Source organism: Hemitrygon akajei, chromosome 24 (assembly GCF_048418815.1).
Source record: "Hemitrygon akajei chromosome 24, sHemAka1.3, whole genome shotgun sequence".
Classification (NCBI taxonomy): domain Eukaryota; kingdom Metazoa; phylum Chordata; class Chondrichthyes; order Myliobatiformes; family Dasyatidae; genus Hemitrygon; species Hemitrygon akajei.
The window spans coordinates 9,935,752-9,950,623 of record NC_133147.1 but is presented as its reverse complement, the minus strand read 5'-3'; the positions used below and the strand labels follow the sequence as shown (position 1 = coordinate 9,950,623).

The window sequence follows — 14,872 nt, the reverse complement described above, 5'->3', positions numbered from 1 at the left end:
CAAGTAAGAAACTCGATTCTGCCTGTAAAGCAGCATGCTAGTTCCACAGTTTACAGACCCTGTGATCAGGGTTCAGTTCCTGCTCCGGTCTCTCAGGAGTCAGCATGTTTCCCCTGTGGCCGCGTGGGTTTCCTCCAGGTGCTCCAGTTTCCTCCCATGTTCCAAACGTAACGTGCTTGGGTTACAGTGAGTTGTGGGGCATGCTATGCTGGCACTGTAAGCATAGTCAGCACATCATCTGTTTGTGTCTCACCAGGTCCTTACAAAGCCTTAACATTACATCCTTGCTTTTGTAGTCTAGTCCTCTCGAAATGAATGCTAACATTGCATCTCCTTTCCTCACCACTGACTCAGCCTGCAAACCAACCTTCTTGGAATCCTGCACAGGGACTCCCAAATTAGTTTGCACTTCAGATTTTTTAATTATCTCTTCATTTAGGTAATAGTATAATCTTTTATTTCTTCTACAAAATGCATGACCGTACACTTTCCGACATTCTTTATCTCATGTTCTCAACATTGTCTGCCATCAATTCCGTCATCCAAATCATTGACATATGCTGTAAAATGAAATGGTCCCAACACAGATCCCTGTGGAACATCACTTGTCACTGGCTCCCTTTACTCTCACTCTTGCCAGTCAGCCAATCTTCTATCCATTGTGGTAAATTTCCCATTATAGCAGGGCAGGGTCTTAGGCTGAATACAGGAAAATTGGGACCAGCTGGGTCGATGTCATGGTTGGGCCACAGGCCCTGTGTCTGTTCTGTAATGCTGTATGACAGCACCCTGCACACTTGTAATATATTTCAAGCATAGCTAAAGCAGCGGTATTTAACAGTACATGCTATCTTTGCATTTGTTTCTCCACTGAATCACTGAATGAAAAGAGAGAGAGAGAGAGAATGAATTGTCAGTCTTTATTATTCATCGTTTTTCATAAATTCTATTGTATTTCTTTAATTTCCAATATATGCCTACAAGAAAATAAATCTCAGGGTAGATATGCAGTGTACCTACTTTGATAATAAATCTACTTTGAACTTTGAACTTGATTTTGAACTTTAAGATCAATTGCCTAGAAGTGGAACAATTTGTTGATTTAGGAAGACACACACTCAACATTTTAGGGACAACTTCTTCCCCTCCACTATCAGATTTCTGAACGGTCCATGAACACTTCCCCACTATTTTTTCTATCAGTTTGCACTACTTATTTAATTTAATTTTATATAATTGCCATTTGTAGGTTTTTTAAATTAACACATTTCACCACGTAAACATGAGAGATTCTGCAGATGCTGGAAATCCAAAACAACACACACACACAAAGTGCTGGAGGAACCCAGCAGGTCAGGCAGCGCCTATGAAATGAATAAACAGTCGGCATTTCAGGCCGGGACCTTTCTTCAGGACACGTGTTGTTACTTTCCATGCCTTGTGGCGCCTCGGCGCTCCGTTAGCAGTTTTGTCTGTTTTCTACCAGGCCGAGTTGCTAGCTCGATGCTCTGCCCAGCACAGATGGAAAACGTGCAAGGGGCGGCCAGATTCGAACCGGGGACCGCCTGCCTCGAAGTCTGATGCGGACGCCACCAGTGGCCGGCTATTCACGACAAACACCAGCGATGTTAAACCTGATTCCGTTTCTGATTGGCTGGAATAATGAGCTTAACAATGTTTCTGCCATTGCAACACGGTCGATATAAAAAAAAATCCTGAAAATAAACAGGATTTCTAAACATCGGTCTTTGATACAAATGTTCTAAGAACCTGCTAATCATTACAGCTACTGTTTATGGTTACTCCTTGATAGATGATCTAACTTCCTAGCTCAGGGAATTGATCCTTGGAGCTCCTGATCTATGTTACACAATGGCTGACTGCTCTCTGCCAAACTGCTGTCGTCATTGGAATTTAATTTCTAATTGCGGCTCTGCATGACTGGATGATGGCTGCTGACACCGGCTCTTTCTGTCTTACTGACACCAGATGGTATTCCTGTTTTATGCAGATGAGCAGAAGACTCTATTAACCAGATTCCGCTGAACATCTTCCACATTTCCTGATATTTACCGTTGCCCACCCACAACAGCAACTCCGCCGTGGACAGTCCCAAACATGGCTGAGAAAGGAGGAGAGTTGGACATGGGGCTGGCAACTCCATCCCGTAAAAACCCAGAGCTACAGAAATGCCAACAGATGATCCAAGGCCTTGTCGCTGGGAGAGGAAGGGTCTTGGAAGGCGGGCTACATCTGAGGACAACTTGAGAGACTGGCACGGAACTGAGGACTCTGCGAACTGCTGACAGCGGCCTGTGCCCCGGTAGGGGGGATGGACTTCAGTAAGTCAGCAAGCATAGACAGCCCATCACTGACCGCGTCAGTTCACTTTCTGTCCTTTCAAACACAAATATGCACAGTATATACACACACACACACACACACACACTCTCACACACACACACACACACTCACACACACACACTCACACCCACACACACACACACACACACACACCCACACACACACACACATACACACACACTCACACTCACACACACACACACACACACTCACACCCACACACACACCCACACACACTCACACCCACACACACACACATACACACACACACATATACTCACACCCCACACACACACATGCATACGTACACACACGCACACACACATGCAGACCCATACACCCACACATATACTTACATCCCACACACACGCTTATACCCCAACACACACACCCAGACTCACATACACATATACACACACACAAACACACACACACTCACACCCACACACACAAACACTCACACACAGACCCACACATACACACATATTCACACACCCCACACACACACACACACCCACACATATACACATATTCACACACCCTCACACGTACATACACACACTCCACAGGATGATCACAGCCTCACACTGCCTAACTGTCATCAGTTGTCTGACACAAGAGTATCATTTCTACCGTTTTGTGATTATTTTTCAGGATACAGATGCTGCTGGCTAAGTCAGCGTTTATGGTCCATTGACAGATGCTCCTGAGAAGGTGGTGATCAGACGCCTTCATGCTGTGAGTGCCATGAAGATATTCCCAAGGTTCTCGAGTGAGGTGTGTAGTCCAGACACTGATGATGGAATGGTGATTTGGTGAGGATGTTGGAGGTGAGGTTATGGCTTCTGATGTTCATATTGGCCAGATGGCCTTATTTTTCTGGGTTTGAAGAGGTCATGGATTATGTGGGTGCTGTTGAAGTAGAGCTGGCTTGCAGATCGTAAATTCTCCATCCAAACACTGTGTGCGGAGATGGAGTGTTTAGAGCAGGGGTTTCCAACCTGGCGACCAAGGACCCTTTGCTTAATGGTATTAGTCCATGGCATAAGAAAAGTTGGGAACCCTTGGTTTAGAGAAATGGATGGAGGACATGTGGAACCAGTTCAGGTTCAGTAACAGTTAATACCCTACAAACATCAGGCTCTTGAACCAACATAGATAACTTCACTTACCACTGCCCAGAACTGTTTCTACAACTTTTACACCCACTTTTATTGATTCTACAACTCATATTCTCAGTACACATATACAGTGCCTATAAAAAGTATTCACTCACTTGGAAGTTTTCATGTTTTATTATTTTACAGCATTGAATCATGGTGGATTTAATTTGGGTTTTTTTTGACAGTGACCAACAGAAAAAGGCTCTTTTGTGTCAAAGTGAAAACAGATCTCTACAAAGTGATCTAAATTAATTCCAAATATAAAACATAATTGCAAAAGTATTCGCTCCTGTTATTATGACACACCAAATCATCACAGGCACAGCCAATTGGCTTTAGAAGTCACATAGTTGGTTAAATTGAGATCATCTGTGTGCAGTTAATGTGCTTCAATTGATTGTACTAAAAATACACGTGTATCTGGAAGGTCCATCTGCTGGTGAGTCAGTATCCTGGCAAAAACTACACCATGAAGACAAAAGAATACTCCAAACAACTCTGTGAAAAGTTTGTTGAAAAGTACAAGTCAGGAGATGGATACAAGAAAATTTCCAAGACACTGAATATCCTTGGAGTACAGTTAAGTCAATCATTAAGAAATGGAAAGAACATGACACAGCTGAATATCTATCTAGATCAGGCCATCCTTAAAAACTGAGTGACCATGCAAGAAAGGGACTAGTGAGGGAAGCCACCAAGAGACCTATGACTTCTTTGGAGGAGTTACAAGCTTCAGTTGCTGAGATGGGAGAGACTGTTGCCCGAGTGCTTCACCAGTCGCAGCTTTATGGGAGAGTGGCAAAGAGAAAGCCACTGTTGAGAAAAAAACTCAAATTAAATCTCGGCTAGAGTTCCCCAGAAGACATGTGGGAGACTCTGAAGTCAGCTAGAAAAAGGTTCTATGGTCTAATGAAACCAAAATTGAGCTTTTTGGCCATCAGACCAAACACCACACATCATCAAAAACACACCATCCCTACCGTGAAGCACGGTGGTGGCTGCATCATGCTGTGGGGATGCTTCACTGCAGCAGGACCTGGAAGGCTTGTGAAGGTAGAGGGTAAAATGAATGCAGAAAAATACAGGGAAATCCTGGAGGAGAACCGGATGCAGTCTGCAAGAGAACTGCGACTTGGGAGAAGATTTGTTCTCCAGCAAGACAATAACTCCAAGCATAAAGCCAAAGCTACACAAGGCTTAAAAACTAAGGTAATGTCCTGGAGTGGCTAAGTCAGAGTCCAGACCTCAATCCAATTGAGAATTTGTTGCTGGACTTGAAAAGGACTGTTCACTCATGATCCCTGTGCAGTTTTGTAAAGAAGAGCGGAGGAAAGTTGCAGTATCCAGATGTGCAAATCAGATACAGGCCTATCCACACAGACTCAAGGCTGTAATTGCTGCCAAAGGTGCATCTTCTAAATACTGACTTGTAGGGGTGTGAGTAATTATGCGATCAATTAGCTTGTGTTTAATAATTGTAATAAATTTAGACCAATCTGTAGAAATTTGTTTTCAATTTGATAGAAAAGTGTGTTTTTTTCTGTTGATCAGTGTCAAAAAAAGCCAAATTAAGTCCACTGCGATTCAATGTTGTAAAACAATAAAACATGACAATTTCCAAGGGGGGTGAATTATTTTTTATAGGCAATGTTTATGTATATTTAGATTCCTGTAGTCATAAAAATGGACAATACAGAAACAGGCCCTTTGGCCCATCCAGTCTGTGCCAAACGATTTCAACTGCCTACTCCTATTGACCAGCATCAAGACCATAGCCCTCCATACCCTTACCATTCAAGTTCCTACCTGCCTTTACCTCCTTTTTTCTCTTAACCAGGGCCTCAATATCTCTTGAAAACCAAAGTTATCTTTGTTATCTTTACCAACCTGTCCATTCTCGTCTTTATGCATCGGAGCCTCCTGCCTGATGGTGGGAAGTGAAAGAGGGTATTGGATGGATGGATGTTGCTTGATGGTATTGGTTCAGAGCATTAAAAAGGTTTGGGACTCTTGGTGTGAGGGTGGAGGAGAGATTTACAAGGATGCTGCCTGGACTTGAGAGTCTGAGTTATAGAGGGAGGTTGTTCCTGTTTGGTCTTTATTCTTTGGTCCAAAAGAGTATGAGAGGTTCAGAAGCCTAATGGCCTGAGGGAAGAAACTGTTTCCCATCCTGACCGTTCTTGTCTTTATACATCAGAGTCTCCTGCCTGATGGTAGAAAGTCAAAGAGGATGCTGGACGGACGGGTGGGATCGTTGATAATACTAAGGGCCCTGGGTATGCAGCGCTCCTGATAAATGTCCCCGATGGACGGTAGGGAGACCCCTATGATCCTCTATGAACCAGATGGGGATGCAGTGTGTCATGACACTCTCAATGTTACTCTTGTAAAATTCAAATAAAGATGTTTGGGGGTGGGGGGTGCGGTGCCTCACTTTCCGCAATCTCTTCAGGAAGTGGAGATGCTGATGTGACTTCTTCCTCGGGGAGTTGATACTGAGGGACCAGGTGATGTGAACTCCCGGGAACTTGGTGCACTTAGCTCTCTCTGTGGAGGAGCCATGCATGCGCAGATAGGGATTGCCACATTTAGACGTGGGTTTTGCTTCTCACGCCAGTCCACCAGCCGCTCCACTTTCTCTCGGTACTCTGACTCATCACTGTCGTCGCTGAGGCCAACCATTGTTTGAGGTTCAAGAGCAGGGTAGAGATGACCTGAGCCTGGTAGTACCATGTCCTCAAGCTTCTGTATTTCCTGCCTGACAGGAATGGGGAGAAGAGAGAGTGACCAAGGTGGGGTGGGGGCTTTGATTATGTCAGCTGCTTTACCAAAGTACTAGGAAGTGTAGATGGAGTCCATGGAGGGGAGACTGGTCTCCGTGATGGACTGCAGTGTGTTCACAGCTCGCTGCAGTTTCGTGTGGCCTGGATCGCGGTGCGGTGAGGGGCTGGATAGGCTGGGCCTGGATCGCGGTGTGGTGAGGGACTGGATAGGCCGGGCCTGGATCGCGGTGTGGTGAGGGACTGGATAGGCCGGGCCTGGATCGCGGTGTGGTGAGGGACTGGATAGGCTGGGCCTGGATCGCGGTGTGGTGAGGGACTGGATAGGCCGGGCCTGGATCGCGGTGCGGTGAGGGACTGGATAGGCCGGGACTGCTTTCCCTGGAATGAATTAAAACAAGGCAGGATAGAATAAGTGAGTTGTGGGTATGCTGTGTTTAAAGTAGCCTTAATTATCATGTGTATAGTACTGTGCAAAAGTCTTTGGCACATACCGTGCCTTTAAGAAGTATTCACACCCCCCCCCCCCCCCTTGGAAGTTTTCATTTTTCATTGTTTTACAACATTGAATTACATGGATTTAATTTGGCTTTTTTGACACTGATCAACAGAAAAAGACTTGTTTGTTTCAAAGTGAAAACAGATCTCTACAAAGTGATCTAAATTAACTACAAATATAAAACACAAAATAATTAAGTGCATAAGTATTCACTGACACACCAAATCATCACCAGTGCAGCCAACTGGTTTTAGAAGTCACATAATTATTTAAATAGAGATCACTGTGTGCAGTCAAGGCGTTTCAATTGATTGTAGTAAAAATACTACAAAGTTCTAAGTGCTGGACTGCTGGCTGGTCAATCTGGGTCGGCTGATTCGACCGGTGGTCAGTGGGCTGGCTGAGGGCTACTGGCTCTGAATGTGTGGGGATGCTGGGAACTGGTGTATGTTCAGGCAGGAGGAGGATCTGGAAAAGGAAATGGGTGGTTCAGGTGAGTGCAGGTTGGAGGGAGGAGGTTGGAATGAAGTTGAATTTAGATCTGGAAAATGGAAAAAAGAAATGTAATATTGTATGTTTTGGCTGACAACTCCCTTGAGATATGATATTAAAAATTTTTGAATCATGTTTGGAGTTCAGGCCATCTTCCCTCCTCATGGAAAATGGCAGTAGTCGTGCCTGTTCTAAAACCTGGGAAACCCCCATCGGATCCTTCTAGTTATAGACCAATATCACTAACATCCCATTTGTGTAACTTGTGCAATGTACGGTAACAGAGCTGTTGAATTACATTTGAGAATAAAGAGGTGATGTAACGTTTTATCAGAGCGGATTACGGAAGGATGGATCCAGTGGAGGGTGGTGAGGTGGAGATTTGCCTCCACCGGAGGAGGTGTGAGGCACTCCTTCACACACACACACACACACACACACACACACACACACACACACACACACACACACACACACACACACACACACACACACACACACACACACACACACACACACACACACACACACACACACACACCTACCTTTGCAAAAAGAGTGCAGTGGACGTTTCAGGCCGAGACCCTGTATCAGGACTGGAACAAAAGATGAGATGGCTTCTTTTGGAGTTTTCCATCACAGACATAACATTTTGCTTTTTCCAGAATTGAAATACAGTTTGCAGGTAATGAACACTGAACTGAACTGAGATATGCCTTTTGATTTTATATATCTACTCTGTTTTTCACTTTTTTGTTGCCGTTAGTGTGAATTTTTTTCCGCTCATGTAGGGGTTTGATGTTTTCTTTGAACAGATTGATTCCATGGTTATTTGTTCTGTGACTGTCTGGAGAAGATGAATCTCCGGGTTGTATCCTACATACATACTCCAATAATAAATGTACTTCAATTCTTTGAATTGTTGAAATCTACCGTGAGATTTTTTTGACAGATGGAAGCAGGACTTTCTAGACTCTCAAATATGGTTCTTAAATCCGAGCACTTTTGGCTGGGTTCGCGGTAAGAATTCTGATTAGGGACGCGGGACTTGGCAAGAGTGAAGACTTAACTCTTTGCTGATGCCTGTGGATCAGCGACAGATGGTCACGAGGCAAATTCCATTAGAAAACATCACGACATCAGTGCACACACGCAGAGAGTCACAGACAGCTGCCGGGAAGCTGAGACCGCAATTCAAAATCTGACTTCGCAGGAAATTAACCGAAATGTTCATCAAATATCAGTGCTACAGAGTAAATCAGAAAGGAACTGGATTAGAGGTGTACAAGATGGGGTGAATGGGGTGTCCAGGGAGAGGTAGCACCTCTGATGAAGGGGGCTTGTTGCATCCACTCTGGGCAGCTCGCTCACCTTTGGTCCCCACCGGACACTCAGCTCTCACCTGTGGCTCCAAGTAGCCGTTTGCGACAGAGGCATCAGCCCTTGCACCTCGTCGACGGGGTGGTTAAACCGGGTGAGGGTATCCGGCAGCCTCGTACCCCGGTGAGATAGGGACATGCCTGCCCTGGCATATGAAATCAGCTCCAGCAGACGGAGCAGGCGAGATCCAATGGCCAGGAAAGCGGTTCTGCAACGCTCCATGGAGAGTGAAGGGCACGACAGGGCACAGAAGTCGTCATGGCCATCCACTACAACCAGGGAAGGTCCCAGTTTGTGACGCTTGTCCGTACCACTGGACCCGGACTCCTGAGGTCGAGAGACTGTAACTGCCCCAATGCAACAACTTTTCCACTTTAAAAAAAAACTCCTGCACAGGTTTCCTGTCATCATCCGATACGGTGGACAACCACCACATTCCTAGAGATTTTTCTAATGCTAGCAGGCTTGTAGTTTTGTGAACTTCTTGCCAATTTCCTCTGGATTTCTGGCTTGGTATAAGATGAATCACATAATAAATGGCTGAATGACAGTTTAAACATCGTTAACTAACCACACCCCAGTAATTACCAATATGAACAATAAGTTTTAATGAAGAAAAAAATGTTAGATTTCTTGGCAAGCACCAATTGGTAATAAATCTTTAATTTTGAATTATTGGTGTTAAATTACTAAACATTAATGTTTTTTATTGACATGTAATGATTACTGGGAGGAAAAATTCCTTGGTTTCTCCTGTGTGGGGCAGTGTTACCATTTGTTCACACTGATTACACTGGGCAACAATTTCTTTTGAAAGTGTTGCTTCCACAGAATTTTTATTTTTGTTTATGAAGCTGAACGCAAATATAATTTCAGACTACTTGTATCAAGTAAGAATTTAGAGAAACAAGAAACTAACTTCTATTGAAAATAACTTGTTTAATTACATAACAGTGCTGATGCTTTACAGAAGTTCAACTGAGCTAAAAATGTTTGGTTGAAGTTTTTTGTTTGTACTCAGTGTCTGAGGCTTCTCGCTCAAGTGTCCAACAATAATCAGCCAGCATTGATGGATTCCAGTTTCCCTGATACTGTTTCTCCATGACCGCAATGTCCTGGTGAAACCTTTCACCATGCTCGTCACTGACAGCACCAAGATTTGCAGGGAAGAAGTCTAAATGGGAATGCAGAAAATGAATCTTTAGTAACCTGTTGCACTTCATCGTTTTGTATGCTTGAAGTGTGATGTCAACCAGTTGTACATACTGTAATTTAGTGCTCTGTAGTTACCAAGAAAATTTTCAACAGCATCCTTGAATGCCTTCCATGTGATTTTCTCCGGTCCCACTAGAAATTCTTCAAATTGCCTGTCACTGGTGACCTGTTTGTGGACCAACAAACATGCCTTCCTTAATCTTAGCATCAGTTATTCTGGTTTGAATTATGAATTGAAATTACAAATATAGGCGATTTCAAATGAATTGTGTATGATAGGGAAATTTCATGGTGATTTTCATGATCAGCACCTCAAAATCTATAAGATACATCGTAAAGTATTCAGGAAGCAAAATCTTTGTTGTCCAATGTTACAGAGTGAGGCCAGTGTAACATTTTAGATTAATAGATTAATTTATCACAAGCACATTGAAACACACAATGAAACTCGGTGTTTGCGTCGACAACCAACACAACCTGAGGATGTGCTGGTGGCAGCCGGCAAGTGTCTCCACACATTCCGACGCCCACCATGTGCAGCAGAAAAACACAACGAGACAACAACAGCAAAACAAGCCCCTTTTACACTTCCCCACGCACCCACTTCCACACACAGAAAGGCCCTCAGTCCCAGGACAGGGCACATCCAGGCCTCTGATCACCGGTCCTTGGCACAGACTCACAGACCTCCACCTCAAGCTTCAGGCCTTGACCTCCAGACTTGCTGACGTGGGTCTTCGACCTCTGGATATTGATCTTTGGCTACAGGGTCTTGGGCTAGGCACAAGACTGAGGAATGAGCCAATGTTTGGCCATGCTGGAGCAGAGTTAGAGGAGGCTTGATGTGGCAGATCTGAAGTGAGGCGAGCGCAGGTGATGTAGAGTTGAGCAGGTGGGGTCTGGGCCTGAGAACAAGGAAAGATCTGAGGTTCGATCGACTTAAATGCCGGGGCAAATTGGAAAGGTCGGGTATGTCTGAATTGAGGGGGAGGGTCGCGGGTTTGACAAAGAATCGAAGCGGCAGGGCCCAGATCAGAAAGCAAGGAATGACTCGAGGTTTGGACGATATAAGTGCCCACCAGATTGAAAAGGTCAGGGTGTCGAGGTTAGAGGTGAGGGACTGGCCAGTTCAGCTTGCTGCTCTGGAAGGTTTACTCATCTCTGCCCTGAACTGAGGCTGTGGCCTACAACTCCTGGATCGGCTGCGGTAATGACTGGCTTCAAAGCTGTGGGCTCACTTTTGTGACCTCCAGTTCTGAATGCTATTTGCTTAATTTTATTGTTTGCATGATTTGTTCTTTTTTATTCTGCACATTGGATGTTAAATGGTCTTTTTTTAAATGGGCTCTGTTGGGTTTGGGGACAGGTGAGTCCTGGGCTGGACACCCTGCTCACTCGAAGAAGATGAAGTGTCTCCCACAGCCTCCCCTTTCTAGGCGTAGTGATCGCCACAGGGCTGCTATTTGACTTGCCTTGCAGGAGGTCACTTGCATATGGCCTCTCCTACACCACTGTGCACAGAGCAACGCCTTCATGTGACGTCCCTGTTTGCTAGGTCACGGGAGTGTCCGCACTGGGTGGGCAGGCTGGGCTCATTAGCCTTGGCTGGCAGCCCAGGAGAGGGACAACTCCGATTCCAAACCCGGGTAGATGGGACTCGTTAGCCTTGCCAGGCAGTCTGTCTAGGAGAAGGAAAACTCTGATACTTAACCTACAGTCGCCGCAGTTCGCTGTGCCATTGTGGAATGCCCCCCAGTCTAAAGAGTGGAATCGGTCTGTGCCCGCCGATCATCACTATAAACCTACGCAGCGCCGGTGGGAAGAAAAGACCTACAGCGATGGATTTACTCTCTCCTGATCTTCACAAGCGAAGAACCAGCCATCATTATCATCATCATCATCTACTGGGTTTCTTGGCTTCGTGGCTGCCTGTAAGGAGCACAAGGTTGTATAACGTATATGTTCTTCGACAATAAATATACTTTCAATTTTGAAGACTTGCCGATCACGAGACGTTTATTTCCATAGAACATCGCACTCCAACTAAATAATTAATAGAGGCATTTAATTGGGCATGCTCTTAATAAATTAATAATTGGAATCAGGTTTAATATCACCAGCAGATGTTGTGAAATTTGTTGTTTTGCGGCAGCAGTACATTGTAATTCGTAATAATCTGTAAATTACAACTGGAAATGTTTATATATTTATATATATTAAGGGAAAATCAGATTAAAGTAGTGCAAAAAAAGAGGAGAAAAATTAGTCAGGTAGTGTTCGTGGGTCTTTGTCCCTTCAGAGGGCAGAGAAGAAGAAGCTGCTCCTGAAACATTGTGTGTACTGTATGTCTCCAAGCTCCTGTACCTCCTCTCTGATGGTACTAATGAGAAAAGGGGTCTTCAGGCTCCTGTACGTCCTCCCTGATGGTAGTAATGAGAAAAGGGGTCTTCAGGCTCCTGTACCTCCTCCCTGATGGTGGTAATGAGAAGAGGGGTCTTCAGGCTCCTGTACGTCCTCCCTGATGGTAGTAATGAGAAAAGGGGTCTTCAGGCTCCTGTACCTCCTCCCTGATGGTGGTAATGAGAAGAGGGGTCTTCAGGCTCCTGTACCTCTTCCCTGATGGTACTAATGAGAAAAGGGGTCTTCAGGCTCCTGTACCCCCTCCCTGATGGTAGTAATGAGAAGAGGGGTCGTCAGGCTCCTGTACCTCCTCCCTGATGGTAGTAATGAGAAGAGGGGTCTTCAGACTCCTGTACTTCCTCCCTGATGGTAGTAATGAGAAGCGGGGTCTTCAGACTCCTGTATCTCCTCCCTGATGGTAGTAATGAGAAGAGGGGTTTCCAAGCTCCTGTACCTCCTCTCTGATGGTAGTAATGAGAAAAGGGGTCTTCAGGCTCCTGTACGTCCTCCCTGATGGTAGTAATGAGAAAAGGGGTCTTCAGGCTCCTGTACCTCCTCCCTGATGGTACTAATGAGAAGAGGGATCGTCAGGCTCCTGTACCTCCTCCCTGATGGTAGTAATGAGAAGAGGGGTCTTCAGGCTTCTGTATCTCCTCCCTGATGGTAGTAATGAGAAGAGGGGTCTCCAAGCTCCTGTACCTCCTCTCTGATGGTAGTAATGAGAAGAGGGGTCTTCAGGCTCCTGTCCCTCCTCCCTGATGGTGGTAATGAGAAGAGGGGTCTTCAGACTCCTGTACCTCCTCCCTGATGGTAGTAATGAGAAGAGGGGTCTTCAGACTCCTGTACCTCCTCCCTGATGGTAGTAATGAGAAGAGGGGTCTTCAGGCTCCTGTACCTCCTCCCTGATGGTAGTAATGAGAAGAGGGGTCTTCAGGCTCCTGTACCTCCTCCCTGATGGTAGTAATGAGAAGAGGGGTCTTCAGGCTCCTGTACCTCCTCCCTGATGGTAGTAATGAGAAGAGGGGTCTTCAGGCTCCTGTACCTCCTCCCTGATGGTAGTAATGAGTAGAGGGGTCTTCAGGCTCCTGTCCCTCCTCCCTGATGGTGGTAATGAGAAGAGGGGTCTTCAGGCTCCTGTACCTCCTCCCTGATGGTAGTAATGAGAAGAGGGGTCTTCAGGCTCCTGTCCCTCCTCCCTGATGGTAGTAATGAGAAGAGGGGTCTTCAGGCTCCTGTACCTCCTCCCTGATGGTAGTAATGAGAAGAGGGGTCTTCAGGCTCCTGTACCTCCTCCCTGATGGTAGTAATGAGAAGAGGGGTCTTCAGGCTCCTGTACCTCCTCCCTGATGGTAGTAATGAGTAGAGGGGTCTTCAGGCTCCTGTCCCTCCTCCCTGATGGTGGTAATGAGAAGAGGGGTCTTCAGGCTCCTGTCCCTCCTCCCTGATGGTAGTAATGAGAAGAGGGGTCTTCAGGCTCCTGTCCCTCCTCCCTGATGGTAGTAATGAGAAGAGGGGTCTTCAGGCTCCTGTACCTCCTCCCTGATGGTAGTAATGGGAAGAGGGGTCTTCAGGCTCCTGTACCTCCTCCCTGATGGTAGTAATGGGAAGAGGGGTCTTCAGGCTCCTGTACCTCCTCCCTGATGGTAGTAATGAGAAGAGGGGTCTTCAGGCTCCTGTACCTCCTCCCTGATGGTAGTAATGAGAAGAGGGGTCTTCAGGCTCCTGTCCCTCCTCCCTGATGGTAGTGATGAGAAGAGGGGTCTTCAGGCTCCTGTACCTCCTCCCTGATGGTAGTAATGGGAAGAGGGGTCTTCAGGCTCCTGTACCTCCTCCCTGATGGTAGTAATGAGAAGAGGGGTCTTCAGGCTCCTGTACCTCCTCCCTGATGGTAGTAATGGGAAGAAGGGTCTTCAGGCTCCTGTACCTCCTCCCTGATGGTAGTAATGAGAAGAGGGGTCTTCAGGCTCCTGTACCTCCTCCCTGATGGTAGTAATGAGAAGAGGGGTCTTCAGGCTCCTGTACCTCCTCCCTGATGGTAGTAATGGGAAGAGGGGTCTTCAGGCTCCTGTCCCTCCTCCCTGATGGTAGTAATGAGAAGAGGGGTCTTCAGGCTCCTGTACCTCCTCCCTGATGGTAGTAATGAGAAGAGGGGTCTTCAGGCTCCTGTACCTCCTCCCTGATGGTAGTAATGAGAAGAAGGCGTTGGGACTCCTTAATGATGAATGTCATCTTTTTGTGAGGAATCACCTTTTGAAGATGTCCTGGATACAATGGAGGCTGGTGCCCATGATGAGGCTGACTGAGTTCACAGCTTTCTGCAGCTTATTTCAATCCTGAGCCCTGGCCCCTCCATACCAGACTTTGATGGAACCAGTTAGAATGCTCAGGTTGACACATAGCTGGTTAGTGGGAGCTTGCTGTGCAAAGATTGGGCTGCTACACTTCCCATGGTGAGCCCACTTCAGAAAACTTCTCATTGGCTGAGGTGCACTTGGGGAAATCATGCGTTATACGATAGAGAGTGGAAAGCCCAGAAATTGGACCAGACCAGATACGATGGGCTAAAATTTTGCTGCACA

General features: G+C 46.0%; 1 long non-coding RNA gene across 2 annotated transcripts in view; it reads left to right on the top strand.

Moving 5' to 3' along the window:
- Positions 1-14,872, top strand: part of LOC140715859 (uncharacterized) — a 60,678-nt gene that overhangs the window by 13,421 nt on the left and 32,385 nt on the right. The window contains exons 1-2 of one of the 2 annotated variants that reach the window (XR_012096194.1): positions 2,012-2,342; positions 3,019-3,194. This is a non-coding gene — a long non-coding RNA (uncharacterized lncRNA). Of the gene's footprint in view, positions 1-2,011; positions 2,343-3,018; positions 3,195-14,872 lie in introns of those variants that run through there. The other variant, XR_012096195.1, reaches the window with a different exon arrangement.